Here is a 15,573-nt window from a genome sequence, read left to right as displayed (position 1 = left end):
TCCTCACACTCTTTTTCTCTCCTCTCCCTCTGTTTCTTCCCAATTTTTCTCCGTCTTAATCCCTTTTTTTCTTCGTCCCTCTCCCTCTTCGTCTCCATCATTTTCTTCCTATTTTTCTCCGTTCATCTCCCTTTTTTTCCTATTTTTTCTAGAACCCAATTGGCAAATCAAAACCCAGATCAGAGTCCAGGTCATCTGGTTATTCATCGGCCTGCTTCTGCGGCATCAACGGCGAAGGTCTGCGATCAGGGAGTCTGGAGTGCATGTGTGATTAGAACGATTGTTGTGCATGTGTGATTAGAATGATCGTTGTGCATGTGTGATTAGAATGATCGTTGTGCATGTGTGATTGGACAACTGCTGTGCGTAATGAAACGCACAGCGATTTTGTAATTTTCTTTTTGCTTTGTTTTTGTTTCGAATTTTGGGTTTGGATCTGGTTATGAAAATGGAAATACTGAAGATTTTTTTGCCTTTTTTGTTTCGATTTTTGCGGGATTTAGGTTTGTAAATGGTAGATGAGAGGGGAGAAGCAGGGCAGAGTTACGAGAGGGGATCTCGGTTTAGATTCCTTCCCTCTGCTTCCAAATTTTAGCATGGGACCAGATAGCTCACATTTTACGACTAATCATCTAAAACAAAAAGCAAGCTAGGAGTTCCAAATGTGTAATTTATATGAGAATGACAAGGGACAGACGTACCTCCGTTTTGACTTGAATTACATATGGATGCATAGGCTTGATCTGCGCAAAAGCAACTGAATCCAGAATTAGTACTAGTGCTAAGCCCACACTGTCCTCCTGATTCCAAACATTTGTCGCATTGATCGTTGTCAATCTGCAATTGCAGTGAGAAACCCCCGTCTACCGCATCGCTGATCACAGTTGTTTGACCGGCCTCTATAGCAAGAGCAGCTGTTGTATAAACGGGAACAATAACCTCATATGTACAGCTCACAGAAGTCATCGAACGTGTCACATAGAAAACAGAGCTCACTGTACTGCTTATGTTGCAGGACTGAAAATTAGGAAGCGTTATGGTGGTAGGGCATTGGTAGTAAAACGTCATGTTTGTATAAGTAGAAACATAATCAAACAGAGAGAAGTTGAGGGTGGTGTTGACGAAAGTCGGATTACAAATACTACCCCAGTAATCGTTCCTAGCAACCTTAACGGTCCGAGAATTTGTTGTAGTGTTCATTTGCAGAATTCTATAGCTCGCACCCGTCATGTTGAACACGGACGTTGTCTAGGCATTGGACCTCAAATCCGGGTTGACCACAGTAACTAGCTCGGTTTACCCCCCAAAAGGGATAGGATATGCCTCCGACGCCACCACAATTGAGTTCGCTGCTGCAGTTTGTGAATTGTTGACCATTCTGGCATAGACTTAACTCAACGTTGATCGAAAGAAAGGAAGCGATCAAAAGAAATGGAAACAACGATTGGAGCAGAAAGAAATGCATGATTGATGTTGGAGGAAAAAGGAAAAATCTCAGCGAAGAGATTGGAGCATCAGATGGAATAGGGAATTAGTAAAAGGAATAAGAGTCAGGTCTCTTGTTTCGCTTTAATATATAATTTGTTCTAACTTCCAAATCTTGAAATGTAGGCCCTTTGAAATATTCTAAGGCCCTGTTTGAAACACCGGATAAAGCATCATCAGATAGTACTAATATTACAGAATACGATGTTTCGTATCCTTTTAAACTAAATAATCCGGATCCACCTTTTTTAGACGGTATTTACCTGCTTGCTTATACCGTCCAAAACCACGGTACAATTTAGTCACGCTGAAATCTCTCGCTCTCTCCTTCCTCTCCAGACCCAATCTAGGTCTCCAGACGCTCTCTCTTCCTCTTCAGACGCACTTTTGCTCTGTTGTCTGAATCCCATGTTCGTCTTCTCAAATTCTTCTTCTTCGTTTGAATCCTAGTTCGCCTTCACTTTTCTTGTTCTTCCTAGGTTCCGCCCCTCCCTCTGTTCTTCCCCCTCCTCCTATTTTTCTAGCAATTTTCTTTCAATTGATTGAATCTAGTTATTGTTCTCTCTAATTATGCAATTGATTATGTAATTTTGTGTTTTAATTAGAATTTTCGAATTTTAGGGTTTGCTGTTGGGGTCGAATTTGGGTTTGTTGTTGGTGTTGAACTTTAATTAGAATTTTAATGATTGGGTAGAGTGGGAGTGTCCAGGTTCACTTACACTTACCTAAACAAATACACGTAATATATATTAACATTATGTCTCACAAATCCTTTGCAAAAATAAAAGTTGTTATGGTCTGCATAATTTACGCAGTCATGTATCTATACATTTTTAGGTTTTAATGGCAAAAAATTTGGAAGTATGAATTTACACCACGATCTCAACGAGGATGTTGTGGCAGCAAGAACCAAGGGTTTCACACAACACTTGATTCCCTTCATAAATAAATGGATGGTCTGGTCCTTGATATGCCTCCGAGCTGCACCGGCTCTTGAACTTGACCATGAAGAATGCAATATTTCTGCATTTTCTCTGGAGAAGCCATTGCTGCTAAGGTCCAGTAGCTGCAATTTTTTTGCCATATTAACGGCAGTAGAAAGCTCTTGAATAAACTGGCGCCCAGGAGACGAGGAATTACTCTGCTACGGGCTTGTAAAGCTGTCATCAAGTTCATGTGCAGCAGTTTCAACCTTTTCTTGATCATCTTCACTATCAGCAACTTCAAGCGCATCTAAATCAGTGTTCGCATGGCAGGAACCCCGTTGAGCAGGGTCAGCTTCCTTTTGTGCAGATGGGGTCGGACTCCGGAGTAGATTCAGAGTACTGTTTTTCCACGTTGGCGTTTTCAGCAAGATTCAGCTCTTCAAGACAACCATTACCTACTTAAAACATCAAACCAAACAATTATTATTAGTTCCATTTCTTGGGACTAATATTTGGGAGTAAGGACAGAGGTGAGCTTAGTAGTGTGAACCTGATAATGCCTTGATTATTCGAAGAATTCCAGCAGTCCCAACACTTTCAGACAACATTGAGAATCCAAAAGCATTGATGATAGTGCATTGCTACCCTGTGTTCATAGTGATGAAATGGAATTAATTAGAAATGTATCGACTACCCTTTTTGTCTGGGTAAGATCCAAGAAATTCTCGTAGCAGAAACTTGATTCTTAGACTAGCAAAGAGACTAATGACAACATTCTTTGAAGATAAAGCCCTTGGACGGATTTGGGCGTACATGGTGAAGAATGACAATTCAGGTCAAAAGTTAACACAAATAAAGTGGAAGCACAAAGGACATGTAAAAGCCAGAAGAGTGTTAATGACAAAATAATCTCATGCAGCTCCAACAAAAAATCTCAGGTTTATAAAGGCAGCATATCTTCATGTATTTGTATATACAAATGAGAGAACAAACCTTCTCTGTGATGGGATTTTCCGAAAGGTTCAGCTCAACAATGCCACAAATCATAGAAGAATCGGTGCTTAGTCTGTGAATATAATTAGACGTCACTTTACATTTTGAAAAGTCAAGTTTCACAGACTCTGAAGTTTGGCTGAACAATGACTCAGTTAATAGTAAGAGCAACTCCACCGTGGTGGATTGCTCAGGAGACAGGCCAGAGAAAAGGGCCCGAGGCCCTGTGGATTCGCTCCAGCGTGAAGGAGCTCGAGGCCCGAGCTCTGGGCCTATGAAGAATTGCTAGCCCGAGAGTCTGAGTGGATGTGACGCCAAGGCTGACGTCAGCCCGGTGTTAGGCCCTTTTTTTATTTTTTTCTGTCAGGCGCGTGCACCCCACTCGGGCGTGGGACGCGTTGCCGACATATTTTCAAAAAAATCAGCCCACTTTTCAGACTGAAATGTTACCGTTGGGAAGCCACGTGGCTTCCCATGGTCCGTTCGATCTCAACGGATCTTTAACTTGGACCGTTCGATCTTAACGGTAAAAAAAAAATAAAAAAAAATCTTATTTAATATCAACCGTTGGATCTGAGATCAACGGTTGATATTAATATGCTTTATAAATAAATAAATAAAAGAAAAAATAGTTTTAAAATTAAGAAAAGTTACCGTTGTGACACGTGGCACAATCTGGAGTGTTGGAATTCAAATTTTTTTATATCCAACGGCAGAGATTAATTAGTTGAATAAAAATTTTAAAAAAATTGTAAAAAAATCCGAAAAAAAATTTGAATTTTTTTTTAAAAAAAATTGTTTTTACTTTTCTATAAATAGATAATGACACGTGGTGCAGCGTGATTGGTTAATAATCTTATCAGAAATCCATCACCAATAATTATATTTTCGGATAATGACACGTGGTACAACGAGTATGATTAAAAATCTTATCGGAAATCCATCTCCAATAATTGTCTTTTTGGATTTTATGACAAGTGGTGCAACGAGAACTATTAAAAATCTTATCCGAAATTACAAATAAAATTATTTTGTATTATTTAATAATTTTCCGGATAATAACACGTAGCGCAACGAGAACGATTAAAAATCTTATTTGAAATTACAATTAAGATTATTTTATATTATTTTATAAATAAAAAAAATACTAATATTTTATTGCTTATTGCAAGGGCTATTGAAGTGCAACGGTGGAGATGCAAAAGGCAATTACTGTTCATTAAAGGCAGTTACTGTTCACTGGGTGGATAGCATAGTGTATTGCCTGGGAGAAGGTTTCACACATTGGAACTACCCTAATGCCTCACCCTGCAAAAGAATATTAAAAAACAAAGGGTGAATTACATTTTCATACCTCAGGTTTGGGGCCTATTTCAATTCCTTACAACATCTTCAAAATATTTCACTTTTATACCTTAAGTACTGTTTTATTTCAAAATAATACATCCGTTAGATTTTCCATCCATGAATCCGTTAACTGCTGACGTGACTGCCAAATGTATGCCACGTGGCAAAAAAAAAATTTAATTTTTTTTTTAAATCTGACTTTTCTGAAAAAAAAAAAAAAAAAAAAAATGAAACTCATCCCATCTCCCCACAACCACCACCCACATCCCTAAAACTGCAATAGCAACAACAACAAGGAAGAAGGAGGAAAAAAAAAAAAAAAAAAAAAAAAAAAAGGAAAAAACCTAGGAAACACAGATCCCATCACCCCACCCTCGGCCGAAACCTCATTTGAATCTTCAACCAGGAAAGAACAAAAAAAAAAAAAAAAAAAAAAAAACTTGCAAAACCCAGAACCCCCCCTCCCCCTATGTTTCCCATTTGTAACCCAGAAAAGAAGGGGAACCACAAAAAAAAAAAAAAAAAAAAAAAAAAAATCCCATCCCATCTGCAACCCAGAAAAGAAGGGAACCAGAAAAAAAAATGAAATAAAAAAAAAACAAAAAAAAAACCATCCCCCTTTCCTTGCAATCCAGATCCCGTCTTCCTAATGAGTGTGAAGTTAAGAAGTGGGGTGTGTAGAGGAGGTGCAAGGGTGGGACGAGGCGATGCGTCAGGGAGCACTGGGTTCAGATTTTTTTTGGTTGGGGGGGGGGGGGGGGAAGGTTTGAGAGGGGGTGGCGGGGATCATTGCTTCTCTTTCTTTCTTTTTTTTTTTTTTTTTTCCCTTCTCTCCAAGTTTAAAAAAAAAAAAAATTATTCTTTTTGCCACGTGGTACAAATGTGGCAGTCATGTCAGCACTTAACGGATCAATGAATGGAAAATGTAACGGATATATTATTTTGAAATAAAATAGTACTTAAGATATGAAATTGAAATGTTTTGAAGATATTGTAAGGAATTGAAATAAACCACAAACCTGATGTGATAAAGTGTAATTTACCCAAAAACAAAATTGGACGAAAGCGGTAAGGAGAATAGGCATAATGACTGAAGTCCAACAACAGTGAGAACTAAGAAGTAATGCAAAATGACAGTGCACTCACAATACCAATACCAGTCCTGACAAGGACAAGGTTTTAGCAAGCTTGCAAATGCTATCAACTACAGACTGCTTTAGCTGATGAAATTGGGCTTCCACCAGAAAACCAATTGGAAATATGGGAAGTAGCATAAGACCATATAAACACATAACAAACCTTGTCCCTCACCGATGTGGGACAACTCTCAACACGCCCCCGCACGTGTGGCCGATTTTCAAGCCTACACGTGGACAACACAACAAGGTGACGTGGAGCGCGTGTGGCCGTTTGACTTCACACGAGGACAACTTGCTTTGATACCATGATTGAAATTGAGGTTCCACCATAAAACCAATTGACAATACGAGGAGTAGCCCAAAATTATAGAAGCACATAACAAACATTGTTCCTCACCGATGTGAGACAACTCTCAACATTAGCCTCAGTCCATTCAGACTTAATTTTGATAATCTGCAAAAGAAAGAAATTTGTATATTCACCCCAGTTAGTGGATAGAGTAACCTATGCATACTGAAAGAAAGAATGATTTTAAGTGAATCTAAACCTTTTCAAAGTGCCAAGCTTGGAAAGTAAATTAATGATGGTATTTCCATGAAATGGGTAGTTATATCCTGTGAAAGGAAAGGAATTGAGACAACCCGTTAATTGATAAAAATAAAAAAGTCCAGCCAATAATGTGTATTGCAATTGTGAAATGTCAAGCATACCTATACAGTGTCGCTCAAGCACAAAATCAGCATTCAATGCCTCGGCAACCTTTTGAATTGTTCTTGACGTGACAGAACAGCGCTCTCTGCTCAAGCTGCAAAGAGCTACAGGCAAAGACCATATAAGCAGAGACTATTCAGCGTTACTTTGAACAAATTCCATTCAAATAACTAAATTTACCGAGAAGCATATATGCTACTTAACATCAATAAGAACAGAAAAAAATAATTTAAATGCTTGAGCTTCAATGAAAGCACTTTACCCTTGCAATTTTCCAAGATAGAGGAGAGGCAAGATGCACATGTAGCAGTGAGAGGATTTTCAGAGATATTGAGCACTTCCAATCGAGCAAATATAGCAAAGGGCATTCGCAAATCTGAAGATTGAAACACAGATAATGGTTGTTGACTGATAGTGAGTACAAAAAAGCCTTACCATTGTCCTGCTAACAGCAAATTTAAATATATAGTTCCTGACTGAAATAATTGTCACTGCATATAATAAACCTACAAAAATCCATGATCCAATAGACGTCGCATCATGAGTATTGTTGCTAAATTTCAATAAGATAAGAGACAATCTGCAAGTTATTGATGGTTAACATGTCCCTTGTTAGTGATGAAATTGAGATTCCACCATAAAACCAATTGGTAATATGGGAAGTAACCCAAGACCATATAAGCACATAGCAAACCTTGTCCCTCACCGATGTGAGACAACTCTCAACATGCCCCCTCACGTGTGACAGATTTTCAAGCCTACACATGAACAACAACTGGGTGACGTCAAGCGCGTGTGGCCATTTGGCTTCACACGAGAATAACCCGCTTTGATTCCATGATGAAATTGGGATTCCACCATAAAACCAATTGATAATATGGGGAGTAATCCAAGACCATATAAGCACATAGCAAACCTTGTCCCTCACCGATGTGGGACAACTCTCAACGGTTAGTTCTTCCAATTACATAGGCGGAACTTGAAAAATTACAACCTCCTTTTCAAAGTTCAGACATGGAGGAAATTACATAGATGAAGTTTCAGTCTTAAACTGGCTACAAGGAAATTATTGGTTAGCCATTTTTTCTATTTTTTTTGTAATATATATATATATATATATATATATATATATATATATATATATATATATAATTTGTACACGTCGTATCTATACGATTGTATATATATGTCATATTGTGTATGAGTTTTGATTATGACATTTCCCAGGACCGTTGACGTGCATGGCAAGAACCCATATGTCGATATTTTCTCAGGTGCTATCTGATGAGAACAAATAGTCCAGCAGCCCAGAGAAAATTGGTTTCCAAACATTTTGGTTTTAGAGTAGTAATTGGTTTCCTCCATCAGTGACCATACTCAGTGGCAAGTCATCATTTGTAATCGACTGAGTTTGGCCGGAGCCGGCTTGTTTAAGTAACAAGATGGCTAGGAGTAGAAGGAATATTTTTGCAAGTTTCTTTGCCATGTTTTTGCTGGAGGCTGCTGAAATTAAGCTTGCACGCGGCTTTTCATTTAGTCGTTTTCCTTTGTGTCTGTAGAGCTAGCTAGCTAGTTAGCTTATAAATGGTTCTTGGATGTTTTGTTGGGGAAAAACTTAGAGTACTCAACTCTAACACAAGTGTTGGAGAGACAATACAAGTAAACAAATTACTTGTATTACACAAACAAAATATTACAACACAAACTATTACGGACACTCTTAGGAAGATATGACACTCACTCACTTTCTAAAGACAAACTCTAGATCACTCACACTACTACAAGACTATTTTTGCTTCTCAATCTCACTCTCACTTGATTGCTTGCTTGCTTGATTACAAGCTTGCTTGGTTGGTTACATAGCACCACACCCATATTTATAGGGCATGTTTGCCGACTTTGGACATTGCTAGATCATTCTAGCTACTAATCATGCATGCCACCGACATATGGCTAATAGCCATATAATATTACAACTTGCTAGAATTATCTAGCTTATTATGCATGCCCACCGACTTTAACATGCAAATTTGAACTAGAATGGTCTAGTTCATTTGTAGCTGGACAAAGTCTTCTAGAAGCTTCTACCTTCCAAGCTTGCTGCTTGTATTTGCTAGACTTTTCTAGAATCCAAACACCAATTGGGCTGGTGTTGATCTTCATGTTTTAGGCTTAGAGCTTTGTATATTTGCAAATTGTTTAGGCAACGTAGAGTAGAAAGAATTGGAAGACAAACAAATGACAACAACTCCAGCTCTAACTCCGTTTATTACTCAATAATCCACTAAAATGAAGTAAATCTAACGTTCAATGTACACGTAATTACGTGGCCACGTAGTTGAATTAAACCATTAGATTAATTTGATGGATAAATCCACATAAGTTGCATACTAAGGGCTAGGGCTTCATTCTACACAAGAATCTCTCGATTTGCTATAATGTGAAACATAAAGGGTATAAATGATTATATTGATAAGTCAACTATTGGTTTAAAAATCTTCACACTGAAAATCCCGTCATTTTGAAGTTCTTTGGTACTTCAAAGTACTTAATCCAACCACACATGCTGAAATCTGGACAGCATTTGGATTTTTTTTGTTAATGTAGGAAGTTTGTGGAAAGAGAAATGTCCAGGTTTCGAAGGAATGTTGCAAGCTTCTCCAAGAAAGGTAGTATCGCTACTTTTATTTGTTCTACATATCTTTACATGATACAATACAGAATCTCATGCATATAAAATTTGCGTAACTACCTTACATTCTATAAATTTGTCCCTCTATTTACTTTTCATTTCCTTCGGTGCAGCTAACGGCGCTAGAAAATATGCACTATAGTCACATGATAAGATTCGACAATGTCTTAGAGGCCAGGTAATTCGTGCAAGCCCCTTACCCAAATAGGGTGAAGTGGAGTTCTTGATATGGAAAATAATTCTGTAGTGGATTATGTATTAGATTTTTTGTTGCATCATTATTTAAATGGAGTTTTCTTTAAGTTCTTTTAAAGGTAGATAGCTCTTTGTAGGAGATTGCAGCTTCGTATTGAAGAATTGAAGAAATCAGATCATAAAGATCTTGAAAAAGAGAATGTGGCAGCGGATCGCTGCTCTGAATCTGATACATAAGGGAGTCGTCATCTGTCAGATAGTACGTATAATGCACGCTGTTCTTCAGAGATTAGAAAATCTAGTTCCAGCAGATCACAGTCTTTATCCAGTGTGGAAAAGTTAAACGATGATGAACCTTTAATTTCTCTCAAATGTTCCACCCAAGCTTCAGTCAAGGTGAAATCCACTCCCTTAGGAAAACAAAATATCACCATCCAGACTAATGTTTCATCAAAAAGTTTGTCTAAGACAGATACCAATGAGCAGACAGTCATTGGGCATAAACGCGTTCGTGTAGTCCTTTCTGATGATGAAAATGAAATGCAGGATGAGGTACCCTGCTCAAAAGGCTGGTCTAAGAAACAACCATTAGAATTCGTTGCTAAATCTGATGAATATTGTAAGTATTAATCAATCACTAATTCGATCTTCAATTATAACCACAGTGAAGAGCCATAATTGAATATTGTATTTCTTATCTGGTTGCAGTGAAGAATAAAAGTAACACAGGCAGTCCTGCTCGTAAATTTCAGGTAGGGTTAGTCTCGGATTAATCATGGAGATTATTTTCGCCCTAGTGTTGTAGATGCATTTTAAGTGCTTACCCCTTTGAGTTTTGTAGGATATCTCAGCCTATACCACAAATGGTACCACGAGGTCTTGCGATCCTGTTGATATTGAACAAAGCTCTAGTTCATGCAAATCCAGGAATCTTAATGTGGTCACTCAAAAAGCCAAAGGTTTTAGAGCTTTAAGCTCCGATGAAAGTCCTATTGTTGCAAGTGTCTCTAACGGTGACACCAGTGTCTCTAAAAGTGTAGTGTATGACAATGATGCTGCCCATCTTATGTTTCTTTATGATGATGAACACAATGTGAGTGCTACTCAGTTCACTTGTATGCAGATGGTTCAATCTGGTTCTATGTCTCTGATACCTTGTTGCCACTGTTTTAGTTATATTATTTACTAAATTGTGGTCTTCTTTGTTAATTGCAGCAATAAATTACATTCAAGATTGACAGAGACCTAATATATTTGGATTATGGCACATTTTCTGATATGTTAAGCATTGAGTCTGTCAAGACTGTACCAGCATGCTTATACTACTTACGGCTTCCTATCGAAAGAAGATCAGAGGGTAGGCATTAGTTGAGTTTAGCATGTTTCTAGTTGCTAGTATTTATGTCATCAAAATGTTGGCCTATAATATGATTCACTGAACTGCAGCGGATATGTTATTTCATACAGAGATTTTTATTTTATTTGTATTCATCTTTAAAAAACAGAAGGAAAGCATTTGAATGGTTCTTTAAACATTTTCACCATCCAAAACTAGGTAGTTGTGTTTGAAATAACTTTGCAGTATGGTCATATATATTGTGGCACATACCGAGGTGTTGTTGCTGAAATAATCATACTAAAGGTGATGATTTTCACAATTAAAGAGTAGGACTCTTTGTCTCAGTGGCGCATTACAAATTCTGGCCAAGTAGCTTAGACATGGTTAAGCTTGCCTGCATATGGAACTTTTTATACGCTCCTTTAGTTCATTTCATGTATCTAAAACAATGCCTAATTAAATTCTAAAACTTCTCGAGGTTTATCCTTATAGTTTGGCACCATTGTGTTTTACTGCTCTCTCTCTCTCTCTCTCTCTCTCTCTCTCATATTAATATCCTGTTTTCTTCAAAACTTCTTGTTTTTTGTTGAAATTCATGATTTTAGATTTAAAGTTGTATATTTTTTGTTGCAATAACATAAAAGATTCTATAAGGAAATGTATTGTTTTCCAACTTCTTTCCATTATGTTAATAGCCAATCCAATTTTACCTGTTACCTGGGTTCAAAAGAGGTTGATAAAACTATACACTGATTGCTGCTATAAGTCATCTGTGACACGCAATATGAAGCTGCTTAAGAAACTCTATGAGCAGGAGGTAAGGCTAGAGGAAAATCGAGTAAGGACATCCTTGTTCTGTATTCCACAATCTATTGCGGGATGATAAACTCATATTTTTGTCTTTCAGGTTTCAGATGATGATGTTTATGTGTCCGATTGCGGACTGCAAGACTTTTCATTAATGCCATTGTTGGATGCCCTGCATGCCAATAAAACATTTGCAATGGTAGACCTTTCTCACAATGAGTTAGGTTACTAATAGCATGTGATTTCTAGCCTACGCTTATTTAGATTCAAAAGAGTTGCTTCTGGACTAGAAAGTATTTAGCAGCCTTTCTGTTAAACATTCTTCACCTGGACTCAGGCCTTCTTTCATTTACTAAAACATTTTCCCAGGAATTGTGGGCAGTATTAACTGTTTATTGGCCTCATTGTTTCCCAGGAAATGGTACAATGAACAAACTGCAACAAGTAATCACTTCATCATGCCAAAAATATGCTAGATTGACGTTGGATCTCCACTTCAACCGATTTAGTGCAACTTCTTTGGTTCAGGTATCTAACCAACATTGCAAAAAATTTCATGTTAAAGCTTAAGCTGACTTCTTTGAATGATTCATATACATGTTTTCCCATGTATTAAGTTTATGCAAGAAAGACTGTAAGCAAGGGTGAACTTTGACTCTCTCCGCCTTTTGTTTGTTGCCAGATGGCTTTATACAATTATACACAAATTTACAAATGAATGGTAGTGTACCTTAAGAGCTAGAGTAATTACTACCAGCTCCTATATGGAAACAAACTCAACAAAGCCCAAAGACTGGGATTGGTTACATGACTGTTTCACAAACACCTTGGGGTACTTAAGAGTCAAAATGAACTTTCTTTCATATAAGCCTCTAATACAAATCCTCGCTCACAAATAAATTTCAATCAATTCATTTGGAATTTTTTCTTCTTCTCTCGGTTGTGAACCCCCTGAGAACCATTAGGACACATGGTATTACATGGGACTATTGAACTTTTCAGATGAATAAAATAATTCTTAAATATTTGAAAATCATAGCAAGATATCATAAACCATGTAAATTGTGATGACGATGATAGTAAATAATTGCAGCAGTTTATAAAAGTGAAGGGAAACTTGAATTGAACTAAAATGTGCATTGTGACCAATTACTATCCTTAAGGTTCTTAATGACAATTACTTAATGCGAAAATTAAAGGGCCTAAAAACACAGTGTTTAACTCAAGCCCTCCAGCATTGACTCTGTTAAGTCTGAGAAACAAGCTGGTTCTGGTTTGGAAAACTACTAATCATGAACATTTCAAATAAGGATGATTCTAGAGAATAATACTAGGAAAACTGGTGTATTGCTGTCTATTTAAACACCTATGTACTCTATTGATGAACTATGAAAAGATGATATTCCTCTTATTTTCTGGAATTTATTTTTAATATGTTGATCCTAAGTATACTCTCCACACGGGCCACACCCTACAACAAAACCTACAACTTCGTCATGTGGAAATGCATTTTGAATTTTCTGTTATGGCAAGTTGTCAATCAAAATTATTAGACTGCCAATCAAAATTATTAGACTGCAATAATAAATGAAACAGAGCATTAAAAGCAATGTGAGCTAATTACTGACAGGTGTTTATGATATCAAAAGTTTGTATTACACAATTTCCTTTGCATGCAACCAAGAGGGTTTTGTGCTCAGCATGGTGATTGGAAAGCTTCTTCGTTAACTTCCAATTCCAAAAAGAATGACGTCCATGAAATAACCGCTATCTAAATAATCATCCCAGAGACCTCCCTAACAGCATATAATACCAACAAGATTTGTCACCACCATGTCCTTCCAAGTTCCAACCAAAGAAAAAAGCAGGATGTAAATGAGTTTTTACAGTTCTAGAGAAATATAACTAATTGTGCAAACCACATGGCCCAAAAAAACACCCAACAAAGCAAATCTATCCAGCGAATTGGAATTGGAAATAAATTTGATGAAAAAGCACCCTTGAAGACCATATCCCAACCCAATTGGTCTACTGAAAGAGAACTTAGGAATGCGGAAGAAAATATATACATAGTTACATACATACATATATATATGTATATATATATATATGCTCTATGCCGTACTAAAATATAACAGAAATTCTTTTCTACCAACAAAGTTACATTTAAGATAGAAACAAGTGAGTAAATGAACAACATACAGTTCAAAAGAGTAGAGAGTGAGGAAGACATATTGAGTCAAGTATGTACCTTTGGCCAGGCAAAGATCATCCTTGATTTCTCAATCAGACAATCAAGAGAAGCAATTTGCTGCAGCAGACACATGGTGTGCCTCTTGCAATTGCCATGTCTCTTGTTAGCTTTTTGAGATTCTGCTCTTCTTTCTCCAGCTCATCCATTAATTTCCTGGCATCTTCTACCGTTTCAATATTTTGATCAATTTGCCTGAGTAAAGCATCCTCATCTTCCATTGATTTTGCCAGTTCAAGTGCTTTTTAGTAGCAATGGATAGCTTCCTCATACTTCTGAATTAGGTAATGCAATTCACCAAGATTAATGTACCCCTTTGCCTCTCCTTGACAATGCTCAATTCTTCTACATATCATAGTGTTCTTCTCAATGTGTTCTCGAGCATTATCCCACATCCTCAGCTTTAGGTAAACGTTTCCAATGTTGTGATGGAGCCTGCTGCGCCCAGCATCGTCTTCCATTACCTCGTCGTCAGCAAGCTGTAAACGTTTTTTCTGCAGCAAAAACAGGTAAAGTCTCAAAAAAAATTCCCTCAAAAGTACAAATCATACAACCATTCCAAAATAAACAAAATAAGAAATGCCAAACAATTCAATTCCCCTGATGGTAACCATATGAAAATCTCAATGGGTCTTTGACTCTTTCCTAAAAAATTTCAACAAACCAAAAAACTTGAGCTCAGCAATTTCACCCCTTTCACTTTCATGCATTTTCTCACTAAACCCTCCACTCAACTCATTTTTTCCATCAAAATAAGAAGTTGGTTACCGTTTCACCCAAATCCCTTATTTTGTTTTCGTTTTCCCCAAATTTCTCAGCAACCAAAAAACCTCCCCACTGTCGACAAAATATAAATAAATACAATTAGGGGAAACAAAACTGAACACTGCAATCGAAATGAAATTCGCACGAATCGAACCCAAATCGAGAAGTTACCTGATAAACAAGAGCCTCTTTGAAGCACAAGGGCGAAGATATGCTCTCCCATAGACTGACAGGTGGGGAGGCAATGTTTTTGGGGCAAGTATTTGACGGAGGCGTGGTAGTCGATCCGGAGCCACTCCAGGGCTGCCACGTACTCCCCTCTCTTCTTCAACATGTCGCCGATTGCGTTTGCCCACCGACCCTCCTCCTCGTGGTTCCCCACCGCCTTTGTGTTCCGGTAAGCCTTTTTTGCCGATGTCAGTTGCGCGTCCTCCTGGGGCATTTCGTTTCTCTACTTGGTCTGAGAGATTGAGAGAGATCGGAATGTATACAGCATACGAGGTTCTGAGGTTTTGGGGAGGAGGGCATTCGGAATTTGGAAATTTCACATGGAGGGAATCTCTTCCCGCCAAAACAAAGTTCTGTGTGGGCCAGGCCATATTTTGTTATTGTTTTGGAACATTGGATTGGACGGGCTACGGCCCAAAAAAGAAACTACAAAAATGAACAAATCGACCATTACGAATTTACGAGAAGGATCATATAAAGAGACCACATATTTGCACCGTGTTGGTATGGCAAGTGAACTGTACATTTTACGTCAATTGATAAATTTATGTTATCAAACTACACAGGGTTACTTGAAAAATGTGAGCAGTTAGATGACACATCTGCATCCCAACAGAGTAAGTCATTACGTTGGGTAAAAACAAAGTAAAAAATAATATAGATGTCTGAGCCCGGGTTCGAACCGGGGACCTCT

At 37.7% G+C, this 15,573-nt stretch overlaps 1 non-coding gene and 3 pseudogenes across 1 annotated transcript in view; 1 reads left to right on the top strand and 3 right to left on the bottom strand.

Annotated features, from left to right (window-relative positions):
- The window catches only part of LOC137709509 (G-type lectin S-receptor-like serine/threonine-protein kinase At1g61500), a 34,559-nt pseudogene extending 33,094 nt beyond the window's left edge, over positions 1 to 1,465 (bottom strand).
- Positions 1,466 to 2,308: 843 nt separating this feature from the next.
- On the bottom strand, positions 2,309 to 8,088 carry LOC137707777 (protein TONSOKU-like; annotated as a pseudogene).
- Positions 8,089 to 9,247: 1,159 nt separating this feature from the next.
- LOC137707775 (protein TONSOKU-like) lies at positions 9,248 to 11,867 on the top strand (annotated as a pseudogene).
- A 3,674-nt stretch (positions 11,868 to 15,541) lies between these two features.
- Positions 15,542 to 15,573, bottom strand: part of TRNAV-CAC (transfer RNA valine (anticodon CAC)) — a 74-nt gene continuing 42 nt past the window's right edge. Inside the window, exon 1 of the tRNA in view lies at positions 15,542 to 15,573. This exon is cut by the window's right edge and continues 42 nt beyond it. This is a non-coding gene — a tRNA (tRNA-Val).

This window comes from Pyrus communis, chromosome 11 (assembly GCF_963583255.1).
Source record: "Pyrus communis chromosome 11, drPyrComm1.1, whole genome shotgun sequence".
Lineage (NCBI taxonomy): Eukaryota > Viridiplantae > Streptophyta > Magnoliopsida > Rosales > Rosaceae > Pyrus > Pyrus communis.
This window is presented reverse-complemented; position numbering and strand designations above follow the sequence as displayed.